At 37.6% G+C, this 14,787-nt stretch overlaps 2 pseudogenes; both read left to right on the top strand.

Annotated features, from left to right (window-relative positions):
* LOC120331276 (3-oxoacyl-[acyl-carrier-protein] reductase FabG pseudogene) lies at positions 1-1,632 on the top strand (annotated as a pseudogene).
* Positions 1,633-9,124: 7,492 nt separating this feature from the next.
* On the top strand, positions 9,125-9,544 carry LOC120331326 ((3R)-3-hydroxyacyl-CoA dehydrogenase pseudogene; annotated as a pseudogene).
* The last annotated feature ends 5,243 nt before the right edge of the window (positions 9,545-14,787 follow it).

Raw genomic sequence — 14,787 nt, 5'->3', positions numbered from 1 at the left:
TGTGAGCATTTCAGTTGGTTTTATGCTACGAAACACTAAAGCATCTTCGTATTAAAATGTCGCAAGGAAGACTAGCAGGTCAATGCACTATTGTTACAGGTGGAGGCAGTGGAATAGGTCGTGCGATCTGCCAAGTATTTGCCAGGGAAGGCGCTAGTGTTGTAATTCTGGGCCGCAACCGTCAAAGACTTTCTGAAACAATAAATAATTTGCCAACTAATCATGAAAATAAGCACTACATAATACAAGCTGACGTGAGCTCTGCTGAACAAGTTACAGAAGCTTATGAAGAGGCGACGAGACAGACAGGAAAGAATATCACAATTCTTGTGAATAACGCAGGGATAATCAGAAATGGTTTTATTGATGATTTCAAAAATGAAGATTTCGATGAAATGGTTAGCATAAATTTGAAAGGATTTTTTCTGATGGCTAAAGAATTTGTGAAATCACTATCAGAAATGGACAAAACCAAAGAATTGTGTTGCATAGTCAATGTATCCAGCATATTTGGCACAAGAGGTAACGCATTATATGCTGGATATTCAGCGACTAAATCCGGTATAATTGGATTAACGAAATGTATCGCATCAGAATACTCAAAGCACAAAGTCCGCTGCAATGCTGTTTTGCCAGGAGTGATTGAAACGCCTATGATTGATCATGTAACGGAAGATGCAAAAGACAGTGTTATTGCACAAACACCAATGCAAAGATTGGGTAAACCGGAAGAAGTAGCAAATGCCTGTTTATTTCTGGCATCAAATGAAAGTTCATATGTCAATGGGGCTTGTCTAGAAGTTACGGGTGGATTGTGGGGATGAACGTATTATTTCATATATATTTTTATTTTATCATATCATTCGTTCTTATCACTTACAATTTTATATTATCTTCTCATTATCAATTTAAACATGCTCGCTGTTGTTAAAACGAAAACTTTAAAATCACACGGATTTTTATTTCGAGAAAACTCTTCATATAAGCAAATAGTGGTTGTGGCGTATACCAGTCTAACGCAAATACTCCAATACTGTTTACTGCGCTGTTTCAAATAAAATCAATCATGACGTTTTTTTTTAAGTTGGTCATTTAAAGATTCATCGAGTTTTAAATATGAATTGGTTTAGGGCGAGAACAAATTACATGAATACATCTTGTGGATAGGGATGGCGGAATCGACTCCGGATTCGATTCCAGAATCGATTCTTCGTGGAATCGAGTAAAATCGATTCCGGTACATTGGAATCTATTCTTAGGGTTAAAACTTGGATTGCAAATAAGATATAATGTTTTGTGGCATTGTGACTGGCGGTGACATTGATGAATTGACCAGGGTGGTGGACGCTTCAGTTAAGATATCAAAATATTTGAATGACAGAACTCTTGTCATATGCGACCCAGGAATAAATGATGCAATGGTGGCAGAAAAAACGAAAAAAAAAACGTATGCAAACATCGCAGTTGTCATCCAAAAGTACTTCTGTGTCCAAACAACATCTGCTGCATCAGAAACGGCATTCAGCTCATAGGAGCTTACAGGAAGACGAATTGAACTTTTTAGTATGACAGTAATTGTTGGACACAATGTGGACATTCAAATCGTTTTGTCATTATATTTTTGTTAGAATTCATTTTTTGGTTTTTGTTATAAAAAAATATATTTTATCATTACCTACTGCACCGATTGCTAGAAAATTTTCAGTGGTTAAAAATTGTAATTTTCCGCTCGATTTTTTATACTGTGACAGATTGAAAACCCATGCTACTTAAATTAGGCTTTCGTGTCCATATAATCGAACATCGCTCACTTGTTTGATTTGTTAGTATTGTTTAAGCAGGTATGTTTTCTCGGTAAGCTATGTCGAAGAACCAAGATTCGGAATCGAAAATTTAGGAATCGGACAAGAATCGAATACTTAAGTAAGTACGCATACTTAGCATCCTTACTTGTGGATGCTCTATTGTTGCAGGCCTTGGACTTACGTCTTGGTATTACGTCTTAAAAATATTATTCCTGCATCCCGGGATGCAAATTGGATAAGTTATGCCGAGCTAGGCGCCCCGCGGACGCCGAGCTTCGCACCCCTGGTTTTACCTCAAATCCAAAAAGCAAATTAAACAATATTACCGGCAACTATATACACCACGGCGACTCATGCGTTAGATTTTAGTCAATGAAGAACAGAGTATCTGTATGTTCTATACCCATTCTAGTCAAGCAATCATTTAAAAACACATAAATTTCTTCGTATCAACATAAAAAAAAAATTGGACCTTAAAAAAAACTTAATCATTAATCATTACCTATATAACAAGAGAACAATGCTCAAATATATGGACACGCAGAACAATTCCCCAAAAACATATGCGGTGAAGTACCAGTACCTGTATCAGAGACGGGGTATCGTGACGGTACAGGAACTGTCATAGATATTTTAGGTCATGTGATCCATTCTTCTTGATTATATTGAAACATCAATTGAAATATCTCGTGATATGAGTCAACTATGTACCGTATTACCGGATCAGGTACCGAACCAGAGTCAAACATTTCACATAAAAACGTTACTAAATAACATGCGCCAACTTAACACCACCTGAATCGGGTTACAAATTTTGGTACAGTGACTGTCATAGCCGTTTAGGGCTGATGGACAATTCGACTACACGGACAACTCACCAGGTCTATCTGTAGTCGAGCTGTCTTTGGTGAGTTGTCCGTGTGTAGTCGAGTTGTCTGCTCCCATTTCACATGTCTCGTGACAATGATCCACTCGTCTCCATTCAATTGCAACATGAATTGAAATACTTAGAAATCAGTTTCATTCCCTTCTACATTATTGGAAATTTGTTTAAAAAACAAGCCCCGCTTTTACCAGACAGCTACGAGTTAGTTCAGTGTCACCGCGCTGTGTTACGGTACCGGAACTGCCCTATCTTTAGAAGTTCCTATCTTATGACAGCGTGAAATGAAATTGCACGATGGTCCGACTCACAACTGTAGTAACACCAACGACCCGAGTCACTACTGTAATATAACACCAAGTACGACACTATTCGCCATTCACCATTCCTCAAATCTTAGCAAAGCAAGGATTTCATTACGAACCAGCGACGTTCGATGGCACGTGATCAAAAGACATGAAGAGGAGTGCCAGCATATGCGTCGGCAGAACGTTCGGTGACGTCATAGCAAACAAAAACAAATATCACAGAGCCAACAGAAATTTTGAAATAAATAAACATAATAGCTTTCTGGAGAAAAAGTTCATCTTTAACCACTAAAAATTTCAAAGCAACTGGTCCAGTATTCAAAGAGAAAAGCGACTTTTTAGATTTTCCACTAGGTGTCCAAAAAGTGTCAAAGTGCAACACCATAATATTGAAACGATTCATAGGTCCACTACGTGTCCAATAAGTCAATTTCACAGTGGTACGGTAACTGAGCAGTACCGTACCTGCAGACTTGATCATGCAACCGCTTGAAATAAGTTTCAAAACAGTGTTCCCATGAGTAAATTTTAAAACAGCGAAATTTTGAATAAAATATAAGATCTCATAGGATCCATAGAAAATTTAATAATAAATGAAAGTAATAGCTTTCTGGGGAAAAAATCAAACTTCAACCACTGAAAATTTCAAAGCAATTGGTCCAGTATTCGAAGAGAAAAGCGATTTTATAATGATGATGACGAAGAAGAACAATAACAACAACATAATATTGAAACCATCGTTATGTCCACTAAAGTGTCTAACAAAATAATATTGAAATGATCCATAGGTCCACTACGTGTCCAAAAATAACATGTTGGTAAATATCGAACATAGACCGTATTCGTCTAGTTATAAATTTGTGATATTTCATAATCTGTTTAAATCATAGCTGACTTCTAGTCCTTAAATTTTGTGATCATAAAATGAAACTTTTCCCAGCTACACTTGCGTTTTCAGTACAAATTGATATTTGATTGAACTCTTAAAACACCAGGACATACAAGGCCGCCATTAACGATTTTTATGAAAAGAAAATACTATTCATGGAACTGCATTTTATTCACTAGTAATTTTCATGTCCAGCCATTTTCTATTACCGGTTTGCCGCAAATATACGTTTTACCAGTGGCGGCGCGTCAATAGGGCCAACCGGGGCAATGCCCCAGTTGTTTTTTCGGTAAAATAAAAAATATTCGAAAAATACCTCAATATCGGTTGCACAGACTGTCTACACTAGCCATATTCTCCCGACATGGTTCATTTTTCGCTCGCAAAGCCTTCGCCGAACGTCGACGGGGCGACGCCGATTTTGCCCCGGTTGCTCATTGTATATCGTATTCTCTCTTTTATCTTCCACTCGCCGCGTTTGTCTCGTTTGTTTTCTGTTTCTTTTACTAAATCATCGGGGCCGATCGGGGCTAGCCCCGAAATTATGACGACACAATGCCGACAACTCTTACAACAACGTGTTGACATATTCACGCATTCCTTCTCGTTCGTTGGTTGCTTGAAGAGTTGATAGTTTCCTCGCCTTCGTTTTTGTCGCTTGTTTCGCTATTTGAATCAGTTAGAGACCTTTAGTCCATTTGCTTTCGATTTTCCACATTCCTTTTGAGCTCCTCACTTCTTTCCGGCTTCGCATTTCTTAGCCTTAGACCTCATAATGAATAAGGTTGATGCACTACTTCGCACTCCGTTTTCGCAGCTGCCGCTGGAACAAAAATTAGAGGTACAACGTCTTGGGCCTTATCAACCAAAAAATTGTTCACTGGAACAATCCCATGACGGAGGAGAGCGTCGGCGTACATTCTGCGCAGAAACTTGGTATAAAAAACACGAATGGTTGTGTTACAGCGAGGACAAAAATGCACTTTTTTGTTTTTATTGCCTACTTTTTGCTACCGCCCGTGACTCACGTTGGTGTAAATTTGGTTTTAGAGATCTTGAACATCTTTCCGAGCGTGCCAGGGATCATCAATCTTCTATGGAGCATCTGGACAATGCAGTAAAATACCGAACATTCAGAAATGTTAATATTGCAGCACAGTTGGATGAAGGACGCGCGGTTCCTATTCGTCGGCACAACCAAAACGTCGAGAAAAACCGCCATGTTCTCGGTCGATTGATAGATGTTTTGAAGTTCATTGGTTGTCACGAGCTGTCCCTCCGTGGGCACGATGAACGGGCTGGCTCTTCTAATAGAGGGGTATTTTTGGATATCGTGGAATACACCGCATCCCTAGATACAGTATTGAGAGATCATCTTGATGCCGCAACTGTTTCGAAAGGAACATCTAAGGATATCCAAAATGATTTGCTCGACTCGATGTATAAAATTTATTTACAACATTTGGCTCTGGAAATTGAGAATTGCCAGTTCCTTTCGATTCAGTCTGACGAGACAACTGACATCACGTGCGTTTCCCAACTGGCTGTGATTTTTCGGTTTGTGAAAGATGGTAAACCGACCGAGAGATTTCACAGCTTTGTACCAATCGTTGATCGCACGGCTTGCGGGATATCGGCTGTACTGAAAGAAGTGTTACAGTCTTACAACGCGAAGTCAAAATTGATAGCTCAAACTTATGACGGCGCGGCAGTCATGAGTGGGTCGAAACATGGTGTTCAAGTTTATATAAAAGAAGATTTTCCTCATGCGCATTTTTTACTTTGTTATGCACACCAATTTAACCTCGTTATTAAAAATATGTGTCTTGATACCCCTCTCGTCCGTATATTTTTTGCAAATGTCCCGGGGTTTTCTTCATTTTTTTCCGTTTCGCCGAAGCGCTCTGACTTCCTTCGCCAGATATGTAGCCGCCGTCTCCCAGCTTGTGCACCAACACGTTGGAACTTCCAATCATGCGTGGTGCAGGGCGTGTCCGAAATTAGGTCTGAGCTCATTGAGTGTTTCAATGGCATTCAGAGCTCTCCGGTTTGGGACGAACGCTCTGTGAGGGAGGCGGCAGGTCTAAAGTGTCTGCTAGAAGATGGTGAGTTTTCATTTTTTCTCGCTTTTTTCTCCACAATATTCTATCACGTGGATGTATTATACGGCGCATTGCAGTCAAGGCTAATGGATGGAGCGTCTGTGCAGTCGACTTCTGCGATGCTGTATCTCGTATCCGGGAAACAATAAAATACGACGACACATGGAGTGCTTCTTTACGCCGCGGGCAAACAACGCAGCGTTTGATTTTGTCTGCAAAGGAATGCTGTGACATTCTGGTGAATCAAATAGGCGATCGTATGCGCACTGAACACCTTGCCGCGTTCTCTTTGATGAACCCCAAAAAATTTTCAAAATTTGCACGTCAATTTCCCATCCATTTGTTGGCTACTGTCTCCAAATTTTACCCCATGATAAACGTGGGTAAATTGGAAAATGAATTGCGACGTATATACACCAATCAAACTTTTTTGAACATCACATCAACTTGCGCGCTCTATGGGTTCCTCATAGATAACACTCTAGTAACTACCTTTGCGGCGTCTGCAAAATTTCTGGACATCATTTTGACGACGTCTATTTCTTCCGCCGACGCAGAGCGAACATTCAGCACACTGAAGCGTATTAAAACGTATCTCAGAAACACAATGAAGCAAGATAGATTAACTTCCTTGGCTGTTTTATCCATTCACTGAGACGTTATTTCTGGGATGCATGACTTTAATCAGCGCGTTATTGAGCATTTTGCTTCCAAGAAACCTCGGCGTGTTGCATATATGTTCAAGCAGTAGAAGTCTAGCAGCATATATATATGAGTGAGTGAGCGACGCATGTCCTTATCTTTGCATTAACTTTCCTCTCTTCATAGTAAAGTTTTAAACCTTATTTTAGGTTTTGTCTGCTTTCCTGAAGTTTCTGTTAATATGTCATTGTATTTATCTGGGTAAATATTGCCTTTCCTTTTGAAAGAAGTTTCAAAATAAACTATGTCTATATTTATTAATCCCTTGACTTGGACCGGTTTTAAAGACACTTTCTTATCGTTAAAAATTGTCGCTTTTACCGATTGGTTGTTACCGATGGAATGGTTTTTATACTCATAAAATGATGGGAGAACTTACAGCGCTCATCCTGTCCCCGTAGATGGGGGTGACTTGGTCCCGCAGTAGCTTGCCCCGGTTGTCAAAATGACCACGCGCCGCCACTGGAATACAGTACTTTACATGCGCTAAATACAATATACACGTACAGTATTTGAGTCTGAGCAAGCCCGATTAAGCATAATAGTACGTAACAAATGCAAGTTTTTCCGCTGCCAAGGTTTAAACATGAAGTGCGGAATTATCGCGTGTCTAGACTGACAAACGATCAATAACTTTCGCAGTATGCGAGAGTTTTTTTCTCACTCCAAGAGTAGTGTGATAAAATTTATTCGCAATGGTAGCAGTGGCATCAAAATGCCCAATTTGTTCTAATTCTAAGCAAGCGAAGAATTACGTTTGGAGGAAATTGTAAATTAGATACTGAAGTTTGAGCAGTCATGTAACATTCATGGTTTGAGAATATTTATTTTTCGTTGTTTGGATAATACATGGAAGGTTTCTTGGAGAATATTCAACACTCACGAATAGAAAATAAGCACGCCCTTTCTCTTAATCGTATGATTTAAATAAATCTGAAATAAATAGTGAAATATTTACTCCGGGCGCAATTAAATAATCAAATCAACAACTTAAATGGAACATAGCAAATATAGATTTTGTGTCGGTTTCAATAATAATGTGCCCACAAAGACTTCTTATTGGCAGCGGTGCAATTTTTTGTATGCGTGTGTGCAGTTATCTGCACAGTCAGTGCCCATTCGTTTTTGTGTAGGACCTTATTACCGATCAGTCGATCGCGATCTATTTTGAAGATTTTAGTCGATCGCGGCCGAAAGCAGTTTGGCCACTCCTGATATATATGGATACGAAAACAAAAACGAAGCTGTACGGCTATGAAATTTTCCACAGTCAAGTAAAAAACGATACCAATAAAGCCCACAGAAAAAAATGAAAGTAAAAGCCTTTCAGCGACAGATACAATCTTTAACCTCTGAAACGCGATTTCTCAAATTTCGAGTTTACAAAAGTTTGTTCGATTACGAAGTAAGTACTGTATTTTGTTGTATATAGAGCTTGGATGGGAAGATCATCCATCCTGCTAATTTATTTATTTATATCTGTAAATCGAGAAAAAATTTCTTCCCGTGTTTTCCACCTTGTTATGAAAATGAAAACAGCATTGGATAATATAAATAAAAAACTGTACTGTGCAAAACATTATATGATAAATTAGATTTTGAATTCGAAATTAGATTCATATCAGTCTTTCCGTTTGTTGAAAACATTGCTGCTCAAACTGTTTTTAAAAACTCAACCAAAATGACAAATTTTCGAGTCTGAAATCGTAAACTCTGTCTGAACCTCATGGACAACATTTAAATGTTCTAGTGGGTCCGATCGCTCAAATACAAACGAAAGTTGAACATTTATTCTTCCATGAAAGTTTTTCTAATTTCAAGGGTAGAAACGAATTATTCAATATAACAAATCGTCCCAATCAATCAGCAATGAACAAGTACATTAAGATACGCAGGCTCATTTTTTATAACATACAAACTTGACTCCTATATAAAATACGTAATTAGGTCTCGGAAAGCATCATTTATTAAATTATATTTTTAAAAACTAAAGAATAAAGCAATATTCCTGTTTAAAATAAAGAGTTATATGTGAGAGTATAGGCATTTAGTAGGTTTTAATCCGGAAAACACTCAATCATCTTCGTATCACAATGTCGCAAGGAAGACTAGCAGGTCAATGTACTATTGTAACCGGTGGTAGTAGTGGAATAGGTCGGGCGATCTGTCAAGTTTTTGCCAGGGAAGGAGCTAGTGTTGCAATTCTGGGCCGGAACCTTCGAAGACTTTCTGAAACAATGAATACTTTGCCAATAAATCATGGAAATAAGCACTGCATAATACAAGCTGATGTAAGCTCTTCTGAACAAGTAGCAAGAGCTTTTAAAGAATCAACGAGACAGATCGGCAGAAAGACCACAATTCTTGTGAATAACGCAGCGATAGTCAAAACTGATTTCATTGATGAATTCAAAATTGAAGATTTTGATGAAATTATGAAAATAAATTTAAAAGGATATTTTCTGATGATCAAAGAATTTGTGAAATTACTATCACATGTGGACAAAGGCCAAGGTTTCTGTTGCATAGTCAATGTATCCAGCATGTTAGGCCCAAGAGGTTTCCCATTATTTGCTGGATATTCAGCGAGTAAATCTGGTATAATTGGATTAACGAAATGTGTCGCATCGGAGTATTCACAACAAAAAATACGCTGCAATGCTGTTTTGCCAGGAATGATTCAAACTCCTGCGATTGAAGGTGTGCCGGAAAGTTTTAAAAAAAATATTGTAGCACAAACACCAATGCAAAGATTGGGAAAACCAGAAGAAGTAGCAAATGCCTGTTTGTTTCTGGCATCCAATGATAGTTCATATGTCAATGGGGCTTGTCTGGAAGTTTCAGGTGGATTGTGAGGATGAACATATAACTTCATATTTTTATTTTATCATTTGTTCCGCGTGTTACGCTATGTTATGTATATCAAATATATTATCTTGTCACTTACAAGTTTATATTATCTTCTCATTATCAATTTAATCATACTCGTTAAATAAAAGCCTTAAAATCAAACTGATTTTTATTTCGAGAAAGCTCTTTATATAAGCAAATAGTGGGTGTGGCGTTTACCAGTCCAACGCAAATACTCCAATACTGTTTACTACGCTGTTGCAAATAAAATCAATCATGACGTCTTTTATGAAGTTTGTCATTTAAAGATTTATTAACTAAATTGCTAAATACGGATTGGTTTAGGCCGACAGAAATTTACATGAAAACATTTTTAGACGCCATGCCCCATTGTTTTAGGCATTGGACTTGGTATTACGTATTAAAAATATTATCCCTGCTTTCCAGGATGTCGCGCGGACGCCAAGCTTCCCAACCCTGGTTTAACCTCAAATTCGCCAATATTACCGGCAACTATACACCAGGACGACTCATGCGTTAGATTTTAGTCAACGAAGAACAGACTATTTGTATGTTCTACCCATTCTAGCCAAGTAATCATATAAAAACTGACAACGCAAGAATTTATTCGTATCGACGTATATAAAACAAAATTGGACCTAACTTAATTATTATCTTGTCATATTTCATAATCTGTTTATATTTATCATAACTAAATGTTCGAAACTTCTTTCGTGCTTCTAGTCCGCATTTTACATTGCGACCATAAAATGAAAATGTTCCCATATACGCTTGTGGTTATCGGTACACATTTATATTTGATCATATTCACAAAATACCATAACCATTCCATGTATTTTATCCACCAGTAATTACTTATCGATTTTAATCGGTAAGTATTTTGATAGGTATTTGTATGTCTGTTTGTCTGTTAGATGCACACGATATCTCACGAAAGCAAGATTGAATCTGCTCCAGATTTTGCATGTGCATTCATCTTATCTCGGACCAGGAGCCTATCGATTTTGGGCGAATTATGTCGTATAATTAGCGAGTTATTAATTAATTAGTGATGGGACACAGGGTGTCACTATGGAGTAAGAGCGCTGTTTTGGGGATCCCTAACTTTCGATCGATAAGTCTTCGGTCTCTGACCGATATTCTCGTTTACATTGTTATATTGAACATGATTGGACAAACAGGCATTTCCTCTTCTTCTTATTTACCGAATCTTTGCATTGTCGCATTGGCTGTAGAGTAGGGTGCCGAAATTCAACGATAGGTTTATAAGCTACAGGTGAGCAAGAGAGTGATGCCCATACGGTCAGGGAGATAAATTTAACTAACTAATGTTGTGTAAACCATGATGTAAATGGGCCAATTTGTTTAGACTCCAATCATCCATAGAGCTGCAAGAACGTACCCGCGCTAATCATATTTTGACGACACGTGTCAATCATCCGGGTCAGAAAGTTTTTTCACGAGATTATTTCTATTTTTACTTGTAGTTCGATAGTTTACTCACTTCTGTGTCCATTAGACTAGACTAGGTTATATTTTTGTTAAATACATTACTTTGCTATTCAAAAGAACTGGTAGTTGAAAGCCCCATTGTTTGCTTAGAATAAAAGGGTCTAAATTACAATGTTTTCCCCATTCGAGAAGACCTATTATATATAAAAGCAAATTCTAACAATGCTTTCTCACTATACTCATGTATTTTGTGCGATATTGTTTTTCATTGTTTTAGGTGATTAAAACAGTTTTCTGTCACATTTTTCAGCGGACTGTGTGGCAAACAGGATTAACTTAGCATTTGCAAGAGAATACGATTTCAAAGTAAGTGCGATTCAAATCATCAATCACAAGTTCATCCATTTAAGATTAATGGAGGAAACAGTTGAATATGGATTGTTGCAAGAACTATTTATAGGAATACATCTTGTGGACGTGATGACCCTCTGGTTAATGCTTTGAACCAAAACGAGTTGGCATTGCGTGTTAAAGAACTGAAGTTCAACGCTAATTGCCACTACCTATCCAGGGTGAAATACATTGGGTAGGCAGATATGCTGGGTATACATTGACTATGACACCAAATGTTTGGGATTTGTCCACTCCTTATAGAAATCCTAATGCAGTGCATACCAGTATATCAACAAGCAAAAATGCCGCAATAAAACAATTCATTTCATATTAAATATCCCACTACTTTTTCATTTCTCTCATTCTGTAAAGCGGGGGTGTGCAAACTTTAGTACAAGAGGGTCAGATACAAATAACTGGTTGAAACCGCGGGATCCACTTTTATTTAACATAAACTCCCTAGTAGTTGCAATCACAAAAAATAGCTTCTTCTTGGTATTGGTCTTATGGCATCATTAGAGGTTCTTGAAGAAAGGATGAGTGAAGAGACATAAATTTCTGAAAAAAACTTCTATTCAAATTTATTGACCAACCAACTACAAATGAATTCAAAGAGAAATTTACAGCTAGCTTCTTTTCTCGACTACTTTTTACAAATTTGCTTCAATGAAAGTGTTAGCAATTCGAAGTCCATATTTGAAGTGTTCGTCTGTCTTTGATAAGAAGATTCGATGACGCCAATTTGCCAATTTAGGAAAAAATTCATTCAAAATTAGAACTTCTCACGGGCCGCAAAACTTTTCCTTGTGGGCCGTATGTGGCCCACGGGCCGCAGGTCACACATCCATGATGTAATAACTGAAGACTAATTTTTCCTGAAAAATATTAATGTCAATGGAAAACAGTTTTGAATCCAATGTGAAGATTAAAATATATCATTGTTAAATGTGGTGACGTCGTTGGTCATGTTCAACGTTTTTTTGCTGTCTGCTGAGCCAACAAAGAATGCGTTATAATTTTCATGAAAACATGATAGAAATCCCGTTAAAGAAGATTACGTCGCTAAAGATTGTAACGTTTCATGCAAGATAATTAGCGCTGTTTATTCGTTGACAGACTTAGGGTTCTGGAACGATTTGATTCTGAACGAGATAGATGGTGCATGCCGCACATTCGTGTGTTTTAGGCCAGTATGGTCTCGTGCATACATCCCGTCTTCAATATTGATAAATATTAACTCTTTTATATTGATTTTACGAGACGAATAAACATACATACGTAGAGAAATTATCATATATAACAGGGGTGGCCAACACGTCGATCGCGATCGACCGGTCGATCGCCACGTCCCGAGCAGTCGATCGCGTCTGATGTTTAGTGAATTTTATTGAAATACCCCCAAAAATTGCCTCGAAACAGTTGTGTGTTTTACAACAGAAAGAATACAGTACTTTACATGCGCAAATACAATATACACATACAGTATTTGTGTCCGGTCAAGCCCGATAAAGCATATTAGTACGTAACTAATGCAAGTTTTTCCGCTGACAAGGTTTAAAGACGAAGTGCGGAACATCGCCTGTCTAGACTGAGAAACGATCCTACAATAACTTCCGCAGTATGCGAGAGTTGGTATCCAGGCCGGATAGCGACTGTCAAAAAAGCGACTGTCATAATGGCGACTTCTTAATAGCGGCGTAATCAGGTATGCGACAGCGACTGTCATAATGGCGACCGCGATAAAGGGTATCCGTAGATTTGAACCCACGTACATTTGAACCATGTACATTTGAACCCATGCGTATATCCGCGGGTTCAATCTATATCCGGATGCTAAAACCCATGGGTTAGGGTCAGTATGGGTTCAAATATTCGTAAAACCAAAAAAATTTCCATAGGTGCAATAGTATGCAGGTGCAATTGTCGTGGGTTCAAATGTACAGGAACCCAATAAAACAGCGACTGTTATGACAGCGACTTAACTCGTGTCTACTGAGTTGAATTCACTGAATCGCTGTCGTTTAGTCGCTCTATTGACAGATGACAGTCCAACGCTGTTGTGTGGTCGCTCTATTGACAGTCGCTGTTCATGTCTTTGCAATTTGGAACCCTAGCCGCGAGAGTTATTGTCTCACTCCAAGAGTAGTGTGATAAAATTTATTCGCAATGGTAGCAGTGGCATCAAAATACCCAACTTGTTCTAATTCTAAGCAAGGGAAGAATCGCGTTTGGAGGAAATTGTAAATTAGATACTGAAGTTTGAGCAGTCATGTAACATTCATGGTTTGAGAATATTTATTTTTCGCTGTTTGGATAATACATGGAAGGTTTCTTGAAGAATTTTCAACACTCACGACTAAAAAATAAGCACGCCCTTTATCTTAATTGTATAATTTAGATAAATCTTAAATAAATAATGAAATATTTATTCCGGGTACAATTAAATATTTAAATCAATAACTTAAATGGGACATAGCAATTAAATACAAATTTTGTAACAATTTTTATAATAATGTGCCCACAAAGCCTTCTTATTGGCAGCGGTGGAATTTTTTGTATGCGTGTGTGCAGTTATCTGCACAGTCAGTGCCCATTCGTTTTTGTGTAGGACCTTATTACCGATCAGTCGATCGCGGTTTATTTTGAAGATTTTAATCGATCGCGGCCGAAAGCAGATTGGCCACTCCTGATATATATGGATACGAAGGCCAAAACGAAGCAGTACGGCTATGAAATCCTCCACAGTCAAGTAAAAAACGAAACCAATAGAGCCCACAGAAATTTGAAAAAAAAAAATGAAATTAATAGCCTTCCAGCGACAGATGCAGTCTTTAATCTCTGAAACGCAATTTCTCAAATTTTAAATGTTTGTTCGATTACTGTATTTCGTTGTATATAGAGTTTGAATGGGAAGATTATCCATCCTACTAATTTATTTATTTTCAATTGAAAATCGAGAAAAGGTTTCTTCCGGGGTTTCCCACCTTGTTAAGAAAATGAAAACAGCATTGGATATTATAGATTAAAAACTGTACTGTTTTGAAATCAGATTTATATCAGTCTGTGTAGTTTGTTGAAAACATTGCGGATCAAAAATTATTAAAAAATATTAAAAACTCAAATGTAAATAACAAATGTTTGAGTCTGAAATCATAAACTCTGTCTGAACCTCATAACAATAAGTACATAATATTTATAACCTACAAACTCGGCTCCTATATGAAATACGTAATTAGGTCTCGGAAAGCATTATTTATTAAATTATATTTTTAAAAACTAAAGAAAAAAGCAACCTTTCCCAGTTTAAAATCAAGGTTTATATGTGAATTTAGGCTTTTAGTAGGTTTTAATCCGGAAAACACTCAATCATCTTCGTATCAAA

The sequence above is a fragment of the Styela clava genome, chromosome 6 (genome assembly GCF_964204865.1).
Source record: "Styela clava chromosome 6, kaStyClav1.hap1.2, whole genome shotgun sequence".
Lineage (NCBI taxonomy): Eukaryota > Metazoa > Chordata > Ascidiacea > Stolidobranchia > Styelidae > Styela > Styela clava.
Note: the sequence above shows the minus strand (reverse complement) of the source record. Positions and strands in the feature narration are given on the sequence as shown.